General features: G+C 33.2%; 1 protein-coding gene across 2 annotated transcripts in view; it reads left to right on the top strand.

The window, feature by feature from the left end:
• The window catches only part of LOC108967900, a 161,678-nt gene that overhangs the window by 116,642 nt on the left and 24,022 nt on the right, over positions 1 to 21,014 (top strand). For both annotated transcript variants that reach the window (XM_018931572.1, XM_018931571.1), the window contains exons 3-4: positions 3,972 to 4,138; positions 16,398 to 16,458. The gene's annotated coding sequence lies outside the window, so the exon portion shown is untranslated. The remainder of the gene's footprint in view (positions 1 to 3,971; positions 4,139 to 16,397; positions 16,459 to 21,014) is intronic.

The raw sequence follows: 21,014 nt of genomic DNA, 5'->3' as shown, positions 1-21,014 counted from the left end.
ATGCATATACATAGTGTAACATTCTAGAAAGGATTTTTGGGTGAAAATAAAAAACTATGCTAAAGCAATTATTTTAAAATCTTAAGGGTAGATTTATATATATTTTAAGAGGAAATTTTAGAGGAAAACGCCTTTAAGAGCGTATCCTAGTCTACCATACGGACATGAATTTCAGACAATTTTGAAGTGTCGGAAAAAAGGTAAATACTATTTTTACCATTAATTTTATGGTTAGTTAGTTATCGACATTACAAGAATGCGGGGGAAAAATTTAATTTTTATTAAAAGCGAAAAATAAGAAAAATTGCAGCTGTTAAAGTGAAACTAGACAGGTCTTTTATGAAGACTCTCTAAAATTTTCGGGCAAATCGGTCAAGTGTCACTTGAGAAATTAGTACTCATCTTGGATGTCGGGCCTTTATCTGCGAAAATAATTTGAAATTTAAAAAATTCCCTTCGTGACATATTCTTGAGTAATAAAATTTTGAAAAAAAAAGATAAGCAAAAAATAATAATTTTTTTTTAAATAATTTTTTTTTATTACTAGACGAAAATACGTTATGCTTTATCACATTTTTACAAAAAAATTCACTCTCGCTATTATTTACTTTAAAAGGCACCCTATAAACAATTTTCTACTGTTCGCGTACAATTGCCCAAAATGTTGCTTATACGCCCCCACACACTCACCACTAAAAATATGTTTTTATTGAGCATGCATAATACATATTTTGTTATCATTCTTTTTACAGTTTTATTTTATATACAATATTTAAGCTTCTTCTTCCGCATATTCGTATGCGAGAATACTGAAATTTTAATTTCACATTATTTCATATTTTCAATCAAACTCGAGCGCATATATACAATTGCACACTTAAAGTCTCCCGCGTGGCTGCACTTCGATCGCTCAATTTATTTGCCCGCTTGTTTTATTTTTTTGTTGCATTTGAGTTGCCTGCCACACAATCACAGCTATAAACACAGCTTTAAATTTTGTATATAAATGTGTCCTTGTAAATGTTCACGCCCGAGCAAAACCTTGTCGAGTGTTATTACCCAGACAGCCGTAATTTCACGGCGCATCAATTGAAGCAACTCTTCACACGCCTTTGTGCATTATATTTCTTTGTTACTTCGCGCTTTCATTTCAATTGTAGTGTTTCTCCCATCGTGTTTATTTGTAAGTTTCTTGCCTTTATTTGTAACTGTAGCCAAGCGTGCCTTTTGTTTGTGCCTTGTGCTGGTAAAATTGGACATTTTGTTTGTTTTCCAACAATGTACTTCATTTGCTCAGCGGATTTTGTGTGTTGGTATTGTGCTTTTGTGTGTGCTCACGTGTGCTTTTACTTCTTTGCAAGCGTGTGTCTTTCAGCTTGCTTGCGTTAAATAATGCAAACGCTTCTGATGTGCAAATTATCTGGTGTTTGCTGCATTAGCATATAAATTCAGCATATAATTTTGTTCCTAACATCTCACAAATGTAAACTTTTGGGCATGTGTTTAGATGTTTGCGTAAGCCACTTTTATTATGGAGGACAGTATTAGCAGTGTGGAATTTCTTTAGTACTTGTGTTGCCTTTTTATTGTCTCTGATTTTTCAATATATCAGCCATACGTAAGAGTATACTTGAAGAAACCGTCTTTGCTCAGGCTATTCACTTGATTCATTGATTATGTCTTACAAAATCACAGGACATTATACCCACGCCATGTGGGTTAGGTTAGGTTATGCCATGGGGCTAATTCTCATACAAAAGATTCACAAGATGCCATTTGAGCAGCCATGAACACCTTGTGATTCCAAATGCTTCCACGTGTGGATTATCAGACCATTAGAGATCGATTTAGCGCCTTGAGCTTATATAAATTTATTTCGAGGGCCAGCATCAATCTCAGCAACTTTCCGAGATTCGTCGAAAGTGTGTCTACCAAGTGTTTACGACTTTGGTCTGGAAAAGCTGGTCAGTTGAGAAGAAAGTGTGTAGATAATTCTATTTCACCTTCTTCTATATTGTCAAGCTGTTAAGAAGTAGCATATAGAGAGACTATCGAGTATGTTCTATGCGAATGCAAAGCTTTATATAGGAAAACAATCGCAAATATCGGTTGAGCGTTTCTTGACACTGCCTCGGAGGTTGCACAAATAAAACTTTTTGTATTGACGAAATTTAACAGGAGTACAAGGTGGTTCAAAGAGGACATAACAAAGTGAGAGGCTTTGATTTCATTTAGTTTCGCAAATGGGCCTCCTAAAAGCCTAGATGCGTTGGAAAGTAACGAGTGTGAACATAAATGGCTTAGAAATTAGCTGGGACTCCCCCGTGACCTGGTACCCAAACAAGTTGGATAACAAAATAGGTTGACACTATTGATAAAAACGTACTGTTTGCGATTTCAGAACCAGTATTGCAACTCTGATATCGAAGTGAATGCACAGCTCTCAGGAAGCTATGATGCGAATTCGAATATCTAATAATATTTTGTTGACAAGCAGGTGTATACCTAAACCTATACCTATACCTATTCTTATAAAGAGAATGTTTTCTCTGCTGCTCTATCAGCAACAACATTTGCATTTGATGTACATGGCGTACCATATATCTGAAATTTCTATGTTGGATTAGAAGGCACCATTTTACACAAATATTTTAGTAGCTTAGTGTAGAAATATAATATTGACAGACCTCCAATGTCCTTGAGATATCCCATTTTCCTTACATTTTTTTATAAATTGCATATTTCAGACTTCTACAACAACAGCTCTTTGTATGAAAGTAAATCTTACGGTTATTGGCTCTTATCCGGCAAATAAGTGTTTCCTAATTTGACTGTGTTTAATGAGATTCGGTAGAAAGATCAGAAAGATCTAACCAAAAATAAAAGAAATATATATGTATATATTACACTCATTTTTCCAATATTTGTAATAAACTAATTTAAATTTATCCAATTTTTCATCTGAGAGCTGTAATTTTCCGGTATTACCTCCCAGAAACCCAAAATATATGCTTGTTAGCTTCGGATGTGGCCAGTAATAAATTTGTTGGTAATTTTAGTATATTTACATTAGTTTCTACATATGTAATAATACCACATATTTCCCTGGCTTAAAGTAGACAAATATTCCACAATCTTTCACGAAGAAGCAGAGAAATTAATGTTTTCTTGTCACCAAAAGCTTTAATTGTTTCTGACAAGCATGAAAACACATTCCTACCCACGATATTAATTATGGTTGTCCTCTGGCACGTGTGCATACTCGTATATATTTAGTAACAACAAAAACCACAAACAAATAAATGTGCAATTAAAGAGGCGTGAAAGTGTTGATGTGACAATTGGGCATAAAAAGGCTGGATGGAATTAATTAGTGGTTAGTTTAGTGAAAATGTGAAGAAAAATTATTCGCTTTGAGAGACTACATATGTAAAAGTATATGCTAATAGGGAATGCATGTGTATTAGTTAATGTAGAATTTTGTTAAGTAGGAAGTACATATTTAAGCTAGATACTACGTATTGCTTGAAGAGATGTAATAAAAATAGGAATTTTCTTAATTATTTTTGAGTTCCTAGATACTATCGTGTATCGTGAACATTTTAGTTTTAGCAAAATGGTAGTTATGAACACATTTTCCTCTATGCTCTTTTTGATAATCATTAAAAGCACATTAAAAGGTACTATTTTTACGTTTCGCGGTTCAATAGAGGTAGTTCTGGAAGTCTGTACAAACATGTGTACAACTGTGAAATATGTAGAACTCATATGGTTGCACACTATACAAAAATGAACAGAAGTTATTTTTTCCCTTATTTCCAAACATTTCTCTATAATTGAATGACAGATAAATACCATCAATACTATTTGAAGATTATTTCTCAAAAACAATTTTAAATATTACAAGCAAATCTGCTTTCTCAGAGAAAAATATGTGAATTTCTTTTATATAAATATTTTCTTTTTTACAGATTTTATCAACTCATGCGTGACATAAAGACTATATAAGTGAAAAATGCGGTGCAGCATTTAAATAATATGAAACAAGCTTTTTCTTCAACGGGGAGACGATTTCGATTTCAATTAAAAACAAGCAGCAATATTACAATATCAACATATGCAAGGCAAACTATGAAAGGTTAGATAAATTTTAACCAAATATGAATTTCAAGAAAAATATGAAAATATATACAAATATAGTCGATCAAATATAGTTAAGTTCAACAGACAAAATAAGAAGTTGTAATAATGTAGCCTGTTGTCATACAATGTTTGATTTTAATCTTCGACGTCAACATTTTTGTTCTAAAATAAGCAATTAGTAAAAAATTGTGACATTTATGAAGTATTAGTAGTGAATTGGGTATAAAAATGTATTTATAAAGATTTATATTGTCACCTAAAAATGCAAAATAACGAAACATCACTTTTCAAAAGCTTACAGGCGAAGGAAAGACGTTTTAAAATAAACCATTCACATTGAAACAAAATTTGAGTTTTGGTTATAAAATGGTTATATATCGGTTATATGTTGGTTATATATTGGTTACATATTGGTGATACATTGGTTATATCTGATAGATGAAGCTAAAAATTGGATGTAGCGAATCGTTAGCAATAAAAAACTCAATTTCGATTTTTTTGATGATTCATACGTTGATTTGCATTTTAGCTGACAATATGACAAAAACCGGCATAAAAATGATACGAGCATTGAGTACACCCTTGCGTATGAGCGACAGTTACCCATGAGCTGCTCAGACATTAATACTTCACTGATCAAGTATTTGCTCATTGAATTAATATTATTAAGCAAAAACTATAAACGCGTGTGCGGTGATACATAAAGAAAAAGAAGAAGAAACATGTTGTTGCATTACATTGCAATAAAATTTTAACTCAACTGAAGCAAATACTTGGTTACATTTTATTGAATCCATTTATGTCTTTTATCTATTCACAAGCAAGAAGGTAATTGCTTCCCGAGTTCACATCTCATGCTAATTCCAAAGTCTTTTTGCCTTTTAACAATGCACAACTTAATGATAGCAACAGAATGTAATGAAAAACTATCATTCGCATTGTATACATTTTTGCGTCCCAGCAATTCAACTAAAATTACAAATCAACAAATGGCATTGGCGCAAACAAGAAGAAATGCCCGTCATTTATGCCGCATTATTCAAATTGACTACGCCGTCTAACAATGTCAACTAGGCAACGCCGAAGATATAAATGCAAATTAAAACTGGCGGCAATGGTCGGGCAGTAGATTAGTGTAGCGCCAGCAACGCAGCCGCACACTACGGCGAGGGGAAAGAGAGTGTACGCAAACTGTGTGCCGGATTACAATGCTTACGTTGGCATTGAAAATATTTTATTATTGTAGTTCCCGAGCAAGAATGAAAATAGTGAAAGTAAAAATAGTTGCTCGCTGATAGTACGGTAGCCGGACTTTAGTCGCTTTCCGAAAAAAGTAAATTAATTAAATTTCCTATAATTGAGTAATGCAAAACGTGCAGGTGTAATGGAAAACTCTGTCATCAGTTGAGAATTGTTGCGGTGTCAATTAAATGCAGTTCGGGGTGAATTCAATTTAATTGGTGAAAATTATTGAAAATTGAAATTTATTGTGATAGCAAAGAGCTGTTTTAAAATAGAAAACTACACATACGGAGCGTTTAGAATTCAGAGAATAATTGATGGGGATTAGTGGGACAGCTAGCATTGCAAGGTTATGTTGAATCTACTTGCTTAATTCTGGTTTGAAAATTTTGCAAAATTCTACACACATGGATGATAAAATATCGGGTATAAGATACCTTGAATGCCATATCTTTAGTCTGCCACGAAATGTGTAACAACCAGCAGGAACTGGGTTGATTTAGCTGAGTTAACTAGTCTGTATATAAGTCAACAAATCACTTAGTTTTTGAGATATCAAGCTGAAAATTTTTACAAGTATTTTTCTCAACAAGATACTACAAACTGAACGATCGCGACCAAGTTCTTGTACAGAAAACTTTTTTATTTAAAAAGATATGTTCACGAAATTTCCCGTTGATTAATAGCCCTTTAATTATTCAGATCGCACCACTATAGCATATAGCTGCCATACAAACTTATCGATTAAATTCAAGTCCTTCTAAGGAACATTTGTCATTGACAAGATATCTTTATGCTTATTAGCATCATATCTAACTATCATATAAACTGACTGATCAAAAATAATGTTTTTGTGTGTAGACTTTTCAATATGTAAAGAATATTATAGCTTCGGTGATATCGAAGCTGACGTTTTTTCTTGATTTTTTTATAATTTTAATTTCCGTAAAGACTTTTTTTGTAATTTTTTATAAGCCTGCCTAGTACTTTCAACATTTTTAAAACAGTAAATATGCACCAAATATGCTTTAAAAAATAATTTCACATAGCTATTTCATGCGTTTTCTCACTTCCTGCAGCAAGATTCTTTGTTTTCGCACAATAACTGTAGATCGCAAGGATTCCGTATTTACTTTTTTAATCACATGTATTAGTGTGCCATCAGCTTCCATGTACCCCCTTTTCATCACGTGCCTTAACGTGTGCATGCAGCAACTTTTTAACAACTTTTTAAATATAGCTAAGCCCAGCTTAGTTGCAACTTACCCTCGTTTGCGTTGAAATGTCGCTGTTGGGAGAAATCCACTCTAGCATTAGATAACATTGCTTAGTGGGGATATTGGATTCAAAACTTTTGTAGCATGCATACATTTCTGAGTATGCAGTAGTAACGGAAGCACATGAGCACGCTGCCGGTTTCATACATGTTATTTAAATATAACTGTTAATAGGTCAGTGAACTTAATATTTTTTAGTTTTCACGTTTCTCATTAATGATATTTTTTGGGTACAGATTTTTTTGAATTTTAATGAAAATTTTTAGAAATTACTTAACTTTTTTTATGGAGTTAAAAATTTGATTTGAGGGCTCATATCCAACTACAAGTCAGAAAAAATGTGGTTTTAGGTAAAAAAGATTATTACAGATTTTTTTTTTTCACTTGATACAAAAAGGAACATAGCGTCACCTAAAATGCAAATCAACGTATCATCAAAAATCGATATTAAGTTGTTTATTGTTTACGATTCACTACATTATTTATATCTGTAATATCGTAAAATTCAAGTTTCCTCTGTCAGATATAACTAATATATAACCAATGTGTAACCAAAATATAACTATTTTGTAACAAAAACCCAAATTTTTTTTCAATAAACTTATGAAAAGTGATGTTGCGTTATTTTGCATTTTAAGTGACGGTATGTATATTCACTGCGGTTGTACTTTAATAATCGGCGATTAATTTAAAAAAAATGTATATTGCCTTGATCCCTTAGCTGTTATTCAGAAAGACCGCCGAAAAATGTTTCTATTGTTTTGGATTTTTTTTGGATTTTCGGATTTTCGAAAATATATCCCTTTTGCGAAAAAAAAAGTTTATTTCAGATTTTCTTAGTGAATTGATTATTATCAAGGGTCTCATTACTTCAATCATTACGTGACTATTATATCGAAAGTCGAAAAGAATTTTTAGACTATTTTTTTTTTTTTTTTTTGGAAAAATTTTCCTTACCCAATCTCCTTTCTCATCGACCCCTTTTTGGAAGCCGCACAGTTAAAAAACTGTTAAAAATATCCTCGTATCTTTGAAACTATTTACTTTATCAATTTTAGAATTTCGTATAATATCTCAAATATACATTCAAACTTCGCAACATATATTTATATTCATTAACCGCAATTTCATAGACCCTAATCACCCTGTATTTCAAATAATTAAAATAGTTATCATTTAAATTTTCTAATTTAATAAATATTTTTAATTTATTTTTATATATTGTATGTTTTTTCTTTCGAATCATTTCCAATAGCAACCCAAAAACAGAGGTTCCACATACGCCATGACAGCCTTATTACAGTGAATTATTTAAGTAAAACATATGCCTGAAATATTTCCTTTCAATCAAATCTGGCAGCTGCACCATGAAATGAAAGATTAGTGAATGTAAAAATTCAATTCAATCTCGCTCACATTAAATGCTAGAAATCTAAGCGTGAAACTTGTTACAACGCAGCGTGGGCGCAGCCAAGCCAAACGCTGCGCGGGACTGTAAACTAACAGACCACAAGCTGAAACCCAAATGGGGAAGCAAAAACTGCGCGTCGAGAAGTAACAAAATATAATGAAAAGCCTTGCAAGCAACCGAAAAAATCTAAAGCAAAACAAATTTAATATTTTTGTTATTGCTTACTGCTGGCTGCTTGCTTGTGGCAGTGTAGATGAGTGGAATGGGAAACGGCAAAAATTGTTTCCGCTCATGCTCGTGCACTCAGTCGTTTAGCGTAAAAAATATGTATTTATTACGCCGTGTTGTTGCTGCAGTGGGCGAAATGAAAGCGAAAAAGTGGGGAATACAAAGAAAAGCAAAAAATACTTGAAAACAAAGCGATGAAAAATCGCAGGCAAAGAATTTATTGCCAAGTGTCAAGGGTGTACGATTACAGCTGCAAGAGTGTTGCAAGCAAAATCTGTTGCTGGCTGGTGAAGCTGCGCTGCCTCACCGCTGTTTTAGCTAACGGTATTCGCAAATAACTTACACATACCTACAGCTGCAAGCTTACATATGAGTGTTTTGAACAATCGTAAGCTTAAACCAACACACACATGAAAGTGTAGTTATAGCGGCTCATACATATGCACATATCTTGTGTACTTACACTTATGCAGCTTAGTTGGGCGAGACTACTGCACGTAAATACCAACAATTTCAAGTGCGACCTTCGCCGAACAAAAGTAAATTTGCAAACACGCCTATAGGCGCTCCTCGCCATGCGCATGAGTATTTAGGCGCAAGCAATTGTAGACGTGCAACAATTGTATGTAAATATAGTAAAATTCGAGATTATAAGAACTTATTTACCTTAGCGAATATGAGGTTATGTTCATGAGCAGACATTTTTGAGCAGCAGATTTTCTCACCAATTGCTTTCACTTAGATTAAGTGACGCGCTCAAAATATTTTTAAAATGTTGCATTTTTTTTTTTTGGAAATTGAGCTGCTAAAATGACAATGTTAAATAAATAAGAATGTCAAATATTACACTACTCAGCAAATTTGAAGGAAAAATTGCGCCTAATGTGCTTAGAGGCCTGTGGGGTGTTTAAGGTGTTCGGATTTTGAATTTGAGGTAAAATATCACGTATATATGTATATCTATTATTGTCCTTTTAGTAAATGATGGTAGTTTAACATTTGCACCACAAAACAAAAAAGCGCTACGTATTTGGAAAATTCACCAGCAGTTTTGGTTTAAGCAACCCAAAGTGAGCGTTTCTTGCTGAGAGTCTCATAATGAATATAAACTAGTAAATATTCCGTTTTTCCAATTTTTTTGCTGCTCTCGAAGGAAATGATTTTATATCCCTCAGACTTTTTAATAAATCTAAAATCTTTATCAATAATTTGGACTGTTAAATAAATGGAATTTTTCTACAAGCACCCACAACTTCTTCTGAATTTCAAAAAAAAATAATTTTTTTGCCTAAAGTGTGTCGAATATGCCATACACGCATTTAAAAATATTATATTTTTGTAGTTTGCAGTTTTTTTAGCAAATAGTTTCGGAAATATTGGGTGGTCGAAAAAGTCTTTTCGCATTTCTAATCAAACCTCAACTTATTTTGCTTTTTAATTTTTATAATGGACAATAATAAACAAAAAAAGTAACATTTTGGTCGACAACTTTTCTCCCTTTTCCGCTAGAAACATTATTCTATCAGCGTAAATGGAATTTTGAAATCGAATCCAGAATGGAAGCGAGCGAACCATTGTTGTGCTAAACGAACTGATACAGTATCGTCTCAGTAAACTTCACAAATTTCATTGGTGACTTGCATGGCATTCTTTCCTTTCTTATACAAAAATTTCAAAGTATAGCCATTTCGTTATTTTCACTCATTTTTGAACAACTGTACCTGTTTTGCAACTTCCTCGAAGTTAATTTTTTTTTTTTTTTTTGGGTAAATGAAGCTTAAATTCTCACCTTTCCAATACTATATGGTATGACACAATGCAGCACTCGAGATATACGACTGCAACGACGTCTATTGACAAAATACGAAAAGACTTTTTTCACTATCCAATATTTTTAATACGAAGTTGTTCCGGCAAATAGTTTCGGGAATGCGAGCTTATTTCTGCAAACGGGCCAAAATTTTTTCAACGGGTTTTTTCGAAGCGCGGTTATCAAAGTCGGTGTAGAATCATCCTCCGAAATGGCTGGACTTTTGATGCATTAACACACGATACTGATATATTAATCAGGTAGTGATCGCAGAAATAAGATGCTTGGTAATAATTTCGATGTTTTAGCCTCCCTAAAATACTAAATTTTCACAAAAATATTGTTTTTTTAGAAAAAGAACATATTCGCAAAAATTCTGAATTTAGCTGTTTCTTCGATTATCTGTCTATGGTATACAAATACAACTTAAGTAATAATACAATTTCTGACTTTTAGAATTGAAATAAATTAAAACAGAAAAATATTTCTCACCTCCAGACACTTTGTTTCGGCAATCCTCCATGAGATCGGCTACGAAATTCCAAAGGTTTCCAAATAAAAAAAAAAAAATATTAGCGTACAATAAACGTTCAATAAATTTTGTATACTCTTATGATCTTAACATCTCTCTTTCTCTCTATCTCTCTCTCTCTCTCTCTCTCTCTCTCTCTGTACGTGTTATGCGTTACCAAAATCAACCAGTACCTTAAAAGCAGAAGTACTTGGTGTTAACTCTACTCTCTATCATTTGCGTTACTAGGCATTAAATATATCCGGCAATGAAAAGGCTGACGAGTTGGCCAATCAAGTAGTTTCTTTGGATGACTTCGAGGAGAAAGCTTAATATCAATAACTAACTCAAAGATAACGAACAGATATAATCCAAATATGGCAAGTCTTGAACTAACAACTTATTATATATGTTGTTCCAGGAATAATATCAAAGCTTATGAGGTTGTTTTTTTTTTCAAATTTAGCTGGTAAAATAAAAAAAACTTATCTATAGCCAATGTCAAATACAATTTTTGGCAATTTTTTTTTTTTTTTGCCTTTGTATTTTTTTATTTTTGCAGTAATATAACCCTTACGTCACGCGTTGAAAATTTCGATGTGAGCTTGTAACGTTGTAAGTGTTACAACGCAGATTACTCCTCCCTCAGATTACTCCTTAACTTCGCAATATAATTTGTTATACTCATGAAATTAATAAATAATTTAATTTTCGAAAGAATGGCACTTTCATACCGTCACCAAGGGTTTCCATTTTATATACTCATTTGACTCATTTATCAAACTAAATTCCAAAGCAAAGACAGTTCAATTTCAAAAGCAGAAATATGCTGAATTTTGTAAAAAAATATTTCATTTAGTCAAGACTACAATTACAAGCGTCACAAATGAGCTTACATTGCCGTGGACTTAATCTCTCTCAGTTGCATAGCTATAATATTTAACCTCGACAAATGCGCACTTCGAAAATACAGTGACAAAATATGCTAAAAACTGCTGCAAGTAGCGTTGCATATAGCTAAATATATTTAACCTTTGTTCCTTTTGTCACAAGCATATATGTATACGTGCATGAACTGCCATCCTCCGACTTAAGTGTCCTTAGGCATATGTATACTGTGTGCAGCGCAGTTTTTCCGTGCCATTGCCATGGTTCGCAGCTAGAGACCTAGACAATAAGGTAGAAAAAAGAGAATGAAATACAAACTTGGCCATTTGGGCACATGCAGTCACGTACAGACAGACTATTCAAGGTATTTGTACATATGTATTTTGAAGGGTGTAGTCCGTTTAAAAAAAGCGCTGTACCTTTTAACTTGTATGTAAGCATCTTTGACATGATCACTAGGCATTCAACTTTTAGACATATATATTTATATTTCCTGCTTAAAACATTTATCTTTGCCTTCAATTGCTTATATACCCATCTACGCCCAAGTGTCTACTTCCGCTCGACTACTGACATCACAATGCTTATAAAAGTTTGCCATAAGATATGTAGTTGCAACTACACTACAAAAAATACTCTAAAGATAGTGACTATATACAGAGAATTGTTACGAAATTATAACGTCAATTAGTCGTGCTGACGAATCCACCTTTCCTTCAGAGTTCTCTCCTCTTTTGCATAGTAATCCCTTTTCATACATAAACATACATACAGTTACAACTGCTTTGCAAGAATAAACAGATTATATTTACCAACTTTCTCTTTATGCTTGCTTATTTTTTACTCCCATAATGCCACTTAATTTAATAATTTACACAAACTGCATTTTAATTGGCTAATGGCACACAGCGTCTTAGAGGATAGTAGAATAATATATAAGCAAATAAATATGAAGATTAGTTTTAATGGAATATCGCACAGAATATTATTGAACAAAATTAACTGCATTTCCAGTCAATTAGAGAATTGTAGACATTAGAAATTGAGGGAGTGGTTTTATTAAAATGAACTGGATTTACTAAGCGCTTTACCAAGTAAGCTATTGATGATAGAACATGCTTAAAATAATATAGACATTAATCTATTAGGTAGTCGAAAAAGTTTTTTCATATTTTGTCGAAAGATGTTGCAGTCGTATATCTCCAGAAGATTGATTAGAAATACGAAAAAACTCAATATATTTTACATCATATCTAATTGCTTATTTATTTCAAAGCTGAGAAGCTAACAACATTTTCTCGACTCATTGACTATTTTTTCTTGAAAATCTTTTTATTTGACTTTCAAAAATTTTTTTCAGTCGAATGTCTTGGACAGAACTTGGCAGTAAAATTTTTTTATAGAACACTACAATCACTAATCGCGTTTTATAATTCGTTTTGAGATAATTTTGTAAAATCAAAGCAGGTCGGCAAAAATGTCTCTTAACTGTAGCCCCCGCATTAGGAGTCACTTCTACAATGTCATAATTTCAAGCTGGCTCTGAGTCATGACATTGCAGGCAGTTGGCTCCTATCGAAGACTGATGTATTTCCTCAATCATCTCCCTATGATGGACTACTTCGTATGCCATCTTAAAAAAAGGTGAATGGGTATTTACAAGGGTCATTGCTAATGGGATCTTTGGCGGTAGGTATAGGACGCTAGGATTAGAGACCCCCCAATCCCAAAACTCAGCATCGAAGTCGATAATAGTTGCAAAGCTATTTGCTCAAAGCCACTAAGTTTGCAATAACGATATGGAAATACGGAGACTGTGAAAAGTATATGTAGTATAAAAAATCAGCTGGAGGAATTAATATCTCAGTTATTGAGATATCGATCTGAAATTTGTAGCTGCCATATAAACTCACTTATTAAAATCAAATTCTTGTATAGAAAATTTTTAATTGGCAAACTATATATTCAAATTTGGTTCAAATCAAAGCTCAAGACAGCCAGCACTACAAACTCTGAGCAAATTTTTTAGATCGGACTACTTTAGCATATCACTTTCATACAAGCTGTCCAGTCAAAATCAAGATAGAGTTTTTGCCTTGTTTGTCATAAGGAATGCGCTTCTGAAAGATATTTTTGAAGCACTGCTCTATATTGATATTAGAAATTTCCCTAAGGATAGATTGGTCTTTAGAACACATTCAGGGTAGAATATATGTACAAGTACATATCGTCACCTAAAAAAAAATCGAAATTGAGTTTTTCATTGCTTACGATTCACTACATCATCTTACATATATAACCTATATATGGTTATCATTTATAAACAAGACAAAAAAACAAACAAAAACAAAAGGCAAAAAAAAACTTGGTTTCAATGTGAGTGGTTTTTATTATATTGTTTTCCTTCACCTGTAAACTTATGAAAAGTGATGTTATATTATTTTGCATTTTAGGTGGCGATATACACAATGATTTGATAAGTTCTTTTAAAGACTCTTAAGACTAATTTTGAAACAACTTTTTTCAGAACCTGTATACTATGCGCATAACAATATATCCATAATGAGCTTGTTATATTTTCCATTAATCTTAAGTCAGTCGTTAAATAAACCATATAATTTTAGTGCTTTTAAGCCACTGTTTATATTTTGACTATTGACTGTAAATGTTGACCAGCTTTGCATAATACCTCAACTAATTCTAGTACATTGTAGTACTACTATATAGTATGCATTGTATTTCATATGCAAATGTCATAGTCTCTTTTAGTGCTTTCTTTTCTTTCGCTATTTTCTGTTACACAATGAGTTTATATTAGGGGTATTCTCTTGCTCTTGCAAAACCCTTGCACGGTGCATGAATTGCAGATATTTCATCTTGGTGCAATCCGAATTAGCCGTTCATATATCACTAGATTCTGCAATGGATGCTCTCGTGCCCTTGTACATTTCGGTTTAGGACTTTTTCAATCTACAATCTTGCAAGATCAAGAGAATCCCCCTATTGAAATGCATTTTTCCCTGCTGAAACTTTTATAAGTGATTTTCCACGAATACGCCGCTTGTGGTTGCCGAGCTTATGGCATTAAGCACTTTAGCATATTCTCGCCTTCGGTGGCATGAAAGCTGAAACAAAAGAAATGAAATCACCTTAAAATTGCATATTACAGTTTCCATTTCGATTCTTAACATTTTTACTTACTTTCTGCTTTTAAAGTTGTTAAACATGTTAATAATGCGTGAGGATACACATTGGTCGGTTGAATAGCGCGTAGGAATTTGATTAAATAAAATTGGAATGTGACTTTAATTTTATTTAGATCTTTTTATTAAGGTTAATTAGACATTGAATTTAATATTAAATATTTTAATATTTGAAAAAATTAGTTTATTTATAAAAAAAATCGAAATATTAGGTTGTCAAAAAAGTCCTGCGGTATTTTTGCTAGTTGGCGCTGAGAGCGCGTAGTTCTAGTTTTATTCGTCGCATTGGGTCATGCTATACCTTTTTGGAAAGCTCAGCAGCCGTAGCATCGGGCAAGAGCTGAGCATGAGTCATCAAAAAAAAATTTATGCACAAATGAAAATTCAATAAAAAAATACCGCAAGACTTTTTTTACAACAAATATTATTTATTTTGATACTCATATTATTGATAATTCCATACAAAAAATAAAAAAAAAATTATTTTGTTTTTTGCGTTCTCCCGTAGTATATATCATTGAAAATGCCATAAAAATCTTTTAAATATTTTTTGAATTTCTGCGATCTAAAATATGGCTTATCTTTGAATGCGTTTTTCATGATTCTTTTCTTCTAAAAAATTAAAATATTCTTTTCATACTAAAGCAACTTTTATTAGTTTAGCAAAAAATTGCTCTGAATTGATAAATATTTTTATTTTCACGAACACACTCATACAAAAAAACATAACCCAGAAAACTCCCGCCACCAACACTGTTATTTTCACCCGCAACAAGCTGTTGTCGACTATTCAAATCAGTTTAGCTGTCACTATTGCGGTTATCCACTACAAAAACTAGTTTATTTTAATAATTTAACAAGAAAAATATTTGCAGCTGTTGTTGTTGTTACATCTAAGAGCGAAAAGAATGCAGTAATCGATTTGTGGCATGAAAACAAACAACATGTCCATCCAAACTTGCCACAGCCACAGCATCGCACTTCCACTATTATATTCTATTCAACGAGTCTAATTTATAATACTAACACAAAATTGGAGGCGGTTGGAGTGGGATACCCCACCCTCCACAGCTTCAACTGACCATTTTCAATTTACCCGTCAATCACAGACATGAAATCACGTCAAAGCAAGCAAATGCTATTTTTTTCCATCAGCACACAGCTGAGCCTGTTGATGAAACGTGGCGGCGAAGGCAACGTTGGAAAATATCAATTCAGTTCAGAAAAAGAGTGTTCGTTAGTAGCAAAAACAATTTGAGCTTTATGAAAAAATATGAAACTGTACAAATCCTGTTTATGCAGTGATGAGTTTGATTTGCTTCACCGAACTTATTGTTACATTTTCACTCTCACTATTCTTATTAGCACAAGGTTGTTGTCAATCGGGTTTTAGTTGGTTGCTACTTAGTTGTCATAGCTAGTGATGAAGCTGTCGTGGAAGTTGCGAAGTTAGTGGTAGGAGAAGTAAGTTTGAGATTAAAAATTAGATGAAATTCATTTTAAATGAAATTGTGGTTAAACCATTGAGCGGCAGAAAAAGCTTTTTTTAATGGTTTAATCAAAAACAAAAGGAATGACTTCTAGTTTTTCTGTTATCACTTAACCCTTTTCTTATTTCAGTTATATAACGTTATACCTAAAAGTTTCTTATTGATTAATTTATTTTATTTCATTTTATTTGCAGATTGTAAAATCTAATAAGTTTCAACATGACTTAGAGCAGCAAAGAATTGAAGCTTAAAGCTGTAAGTACTAAAAAATATATCTTTATAAAACAGTTAAACTTCCATAACTCAAAAATCTCCAAAACTCGAACCCTTGAATTAGCAATAGAAGTCAAATTGCCATTAACTGTCATAACTCGAAGTTTTATTTTGGATTATGGTGATTCGAGTTACTAAAGTTCAACTGTAATTATAACTTTCAGTGAAATGACAAATCTTAAAGGACAGATTACTAAAGCCATCTATTTTAAACATAATGGATTTCTTTTAAAAATGTTTTGGTTACGATTTTGCTAGAGTGGCGGGAAACCTTTTAAGGTATGTCATTATTTTTCAAAAAATCATACTTAATATTGGTTCTAAAATTTAGAGCATTGAACACGCTCAATGGTTTTTTTTATCTTACCTTTGGAAAACGTTTTTGATCTAAAATTAAAAGTCGAAGAAACATGTTAAATATATATGTATTAATATTCCGAAATTCAAGAGGCAAATAGTTTTACTAAATATCGAAATAATAAATATATATATGAACAAGTAAGGAAGGGCTAAGTTCGGGTGTAACCGAACATTTTATACTCTCGCATGATAAAGTGGTAATCGAGATTTCATTATCCGTCATTTAGATATTTTTTTATTTTGCTGTAAAAATCATTAGATTAGATCAATTTGTGTACTTTGAGTACTGAATTGTATTTTCATTTATTTTAATTGTATTGAAAAGTTATGGTCCGATCACGACAATTTTTCCGCTTTCCGTTTTATTCCGCTATCATCATTCGTTCCTAATGTATATATTATACAGAAAAGGCATCAGATGGAATTCAAAATAGCGTTATATTGGAAGAAGGCGTGGTTGTGAACCGATTTCACTCATATTTCGTACATGTCATCAGGGTGTTAAGAAAATATTATATACCGAATTTCATTGAAATCGGTCGAGTAGTTCCTGAGACATGGTTTTTGGTCCATAAGTGGGCGACGCCACGCCCATTTAAAATTTAAAAAAAAGGCCTGGGTGCAGTTTCAACATAACTTTTGTATGGGAGGTTGGCGTGGATTTTATCCGATTTCTTCCATTTTTGAACTGTATATGGAAATGCCTGGAGAAAACGACTCTGTAGAGTTTGGTTGACATAGCTATAGTAGTTTATGAGATATGTACAAAAAACTTAGTAGGGGGCGGGGCCACGCTTACTTTTCCAAAAAAAATTACGTCCAAATATGCCCCTCCCTAATGCGATCCTTTGTGCCAAATTTCACTTCAATATCTTTATTTATGGCCTAGTTATGACACTTTATATGTTTTCGGTTTTCGCCATTTTGTGGGCGTGGCAGTGATTTTGCCCATCTTGGAACTTAACCTTCCTATGGAGCCTAGAAATACGTGCACCAAGTTTTATCATGATATCTCAATTTTTACTCAAGTTACAGCTTGCACGGACAGACAGACATCCGGATTTCAACTCTACTCGTCACCCTGATCACTTTTTTAACCCTATATCTAACTCTTTTAGTTTTAGGACTTATAAACAACGGTTATGTGAACAAAACTATAACAAGACTATGTATATAAATTTTTTTATTTGACAAGATATTCTCATGTAATTCGGCATAGATTTTTGCACAACGCCAGGCTATAATCCCCAGATATATTGGGCAGATCTGACTATTATAGCATAAAAATGGCATAAACTTGTATTCATACTACGTTATCAAAACCAAGTCCTTGTATTTAGAGGTATTTTACGAGATATCTTCACTAAACTTGGCGCAGCTTATTCCCAGAGACGATTATACAATCGTCAAATGTATTACTCCCATTAGACCTATAGTCTTTAGCTGCCATACAAACAAAACGGTTTGTATCGAGTTCTTTTATAAAAAAAAACTTGTTTACTTGGCATTATATTATTACGGAATTTGGCGCAGATTATTGTTGAGTGTAATTCTCCAATCACCAAATATGCTCTTTAAATCGAACCATTATCATACATATGTAAGTAGCTGCCAAACAAACTGACCTTGCAAAACCAGTCCTAGTCTGGAAAACTTTTTTAAGTGACAAGATATATATATGAAATTTTATATAGAATATTCTCCAAGGTTACGTCATAACCTCATAATGTATTGTTTAGATAGGAATATAGTATATAGCTGCCATACAAAGTGATCAATCAAAATCAAGTTCTTGTATAAAAATATGTTTTATTTGACAAGTTACCTTCACGAAATTTGAGGTAGAATACTCTCCAAAGGATTGCTATAATCTCCGAATATGTTGTTTAGATCGGACTACTATAGCGTATAGCTGCCATACAAACTGAATGATCAAAGTAAGTTGTTGTGTGAAAACGTTATAAGCTCCGAGATTACTCTTTAGATAGGATGACTATAGCATACAGCTGCCATAAAAACTGACCGATTAAAATCAAGAAAAGATCTTTTTATACCTTTTTCTGTTATAAGAAATGCACCTACTTATTGTAACTTCTAAATATAGCTATAGGTGTTACTTTATTATGAATTGTTTTTTTTCCTTTAATATATTTTCAAAGAATTCTAACATAATAAACCATAAAGCGAAGAAGAGCAACTTACACTTCCTTTTCCGGTCCACAATTTATCAAAACAATAAGATTTTCACTCAGAAATACAGGGATTTGGTTAGGTTATGTTAATCTGATAGGAAAATAAGCCATGCATAGAACAGTTTTAGTCATCATGTTACTATAGTTTCTTCTATCGAGTGCCAATAAAAATGTTTTTCACTTCCAAATATGCATAAGTTTAATGAAAAATTGTTTACATACACAGAATATGAGTTTTCGTGTAGTCTGGTTTAAACTCATCATCATCATAATTATAGCATAACTCATATATTTACGTATAAGCTACCAAGATTTATGGTTTGAGTGGTTTCTGGACACTTAAACAGAACACAAAATTATTACTCTGTAAATAAATTACTTTTAATAAACCAAATTACATTTTCAGCACTTTTTCCAACCCTTTTTCAAACAAATATGTATCTAAATTATAGCAATTACATCCCTTCAACATTTCATATACACATATTAATGCGTCCTCCAATACATATGTAATTACACATATAACAACTATTTAGGTACAGTTAAACTAAACCGACGCAGCAGCATTAGCACTACAAAGCAACAAAAGCTAAAAGCATTAACAACACTCATACGCCCCGTGAGACAGACTTAAGTAGCTACTTTCCGTGCGCGTAGTGGCTTACGCTTTCATTTGCTTTCGCTTAAGCAAGTTGGGGGTTGCGTTTCAAAGCAATTTCGCCATGTGCAGCGTCTTTGCCATTAAACACACGGCTCTTGGGGCAAGGATTTTTTAAACGCTGCATTTATGGCCATTTGAGCAGCAAAGTCAAGGCAGAAAAGTGTGTGTGTGTGGGTGCATGCTTTGCATTTTTCGCTTCCACACATTTGCACATGTTCGCTACCGGCTTGCGTTCGACTTTAATCCTTTTTATACGAACTTGTTAACACACGGATTAATGTTAAATAAAGCTAAGTACACTTAAGGTACTCTTTAGCGGCCTGCCACAACCGCATAGCAGGGTATATAAGAATATGTACATATATATGTTAGGTACATGCGTGCTGCATATGTGAGTAATAATAAAAATTCATTTGATGCCATGACCTGCTGTGCTGCTAAGTGCTTAAGGCTGGTGGTGACTTCTGCACCGTGGCTATGCTGTAAGAATCAAGATTGCAAGTCTGGCCTCAGTATTAGTCAGGGTAGTACGTGGCAGATTTTTATGATTATTCATCTCTCATACGCATATATACATACATATACTCGTATGTTGTAGTGAGTAGCTTCTTGGCTTTACATAAATTACACCTTTGCACGAACTTCTCTTACACATGCATATACAGAGCAACATTTGTAGCCTCACAAGCTTGAAATCAGACAGCCATGCGTGAGCTGAAACATACTGTAACGGATTTTTTGCAACTCAAACAAAGAGAAAGTCGACAAAAAGCTATATTACATGCCCTTGTCCACTGTCGACTGCCGTTATTCCAACAATGATGGTCAAGGTAACGTGTCGCACACGTACTAAACTATTAAAATGCCTCTACTTTTCTAGCGCTCAAGCCACATTTTTATTCCATGAGTGTGCATGTGTGTTTGTTGTACTGTTAGTTTGGCTGCAGCATCAGTGCGACTAACCTACACGCAAGCAACGCACATCAGCCCATTCATGAATGCCATAAACGCTCTTCCAATGTCACAATGTTCTTGAAAATCACGTTTCCTCATAAATCACGTGTGAATAAATAAACAGGTAGCACAATTCGCGCTGTCACAAAGCTGATGCATGGACGCCTATTGGATTCTTGTTTATGCCGAGTTGGGCGTAAGCGGCGCAGTCGGTGTGTGTAGGCGAAAAGTGAATTTAAATGTAAGCAAATTGGCGCACATGAAAATTTACTCATTGCTAACATGCGGAGCTTTTGGGGAGTGCAAAAGTTTTCCATACCTGAAGGTGGAGGAAGAAATTTTTTGTGTGTGCGCTGAAATGAATTTTCGGC

The sequence above is a fragment of the Bactrocera latifrons genome, unplaced genomic scaffold, assembly GCF_001853355.1.
Source record: "Bactrocera latifrons isolate USDA-ARS-PBARC rearing strain unplaced genomic scaffold, ASM185335v1 scaffold_2, whole genome shotgun sequence".
Taxonomy (NCBI): domain Eukaryota; kingdom Metazoa; phylum Arthropoda; class Insecta; order Diptera; family Tephritidae; genus Bactrocera; species Bactrocera latifrons.
Note: the sequence above shows the minus strand (reverse complement) of the source record. Positions and strands in the feature narration are given on the sequence as shown.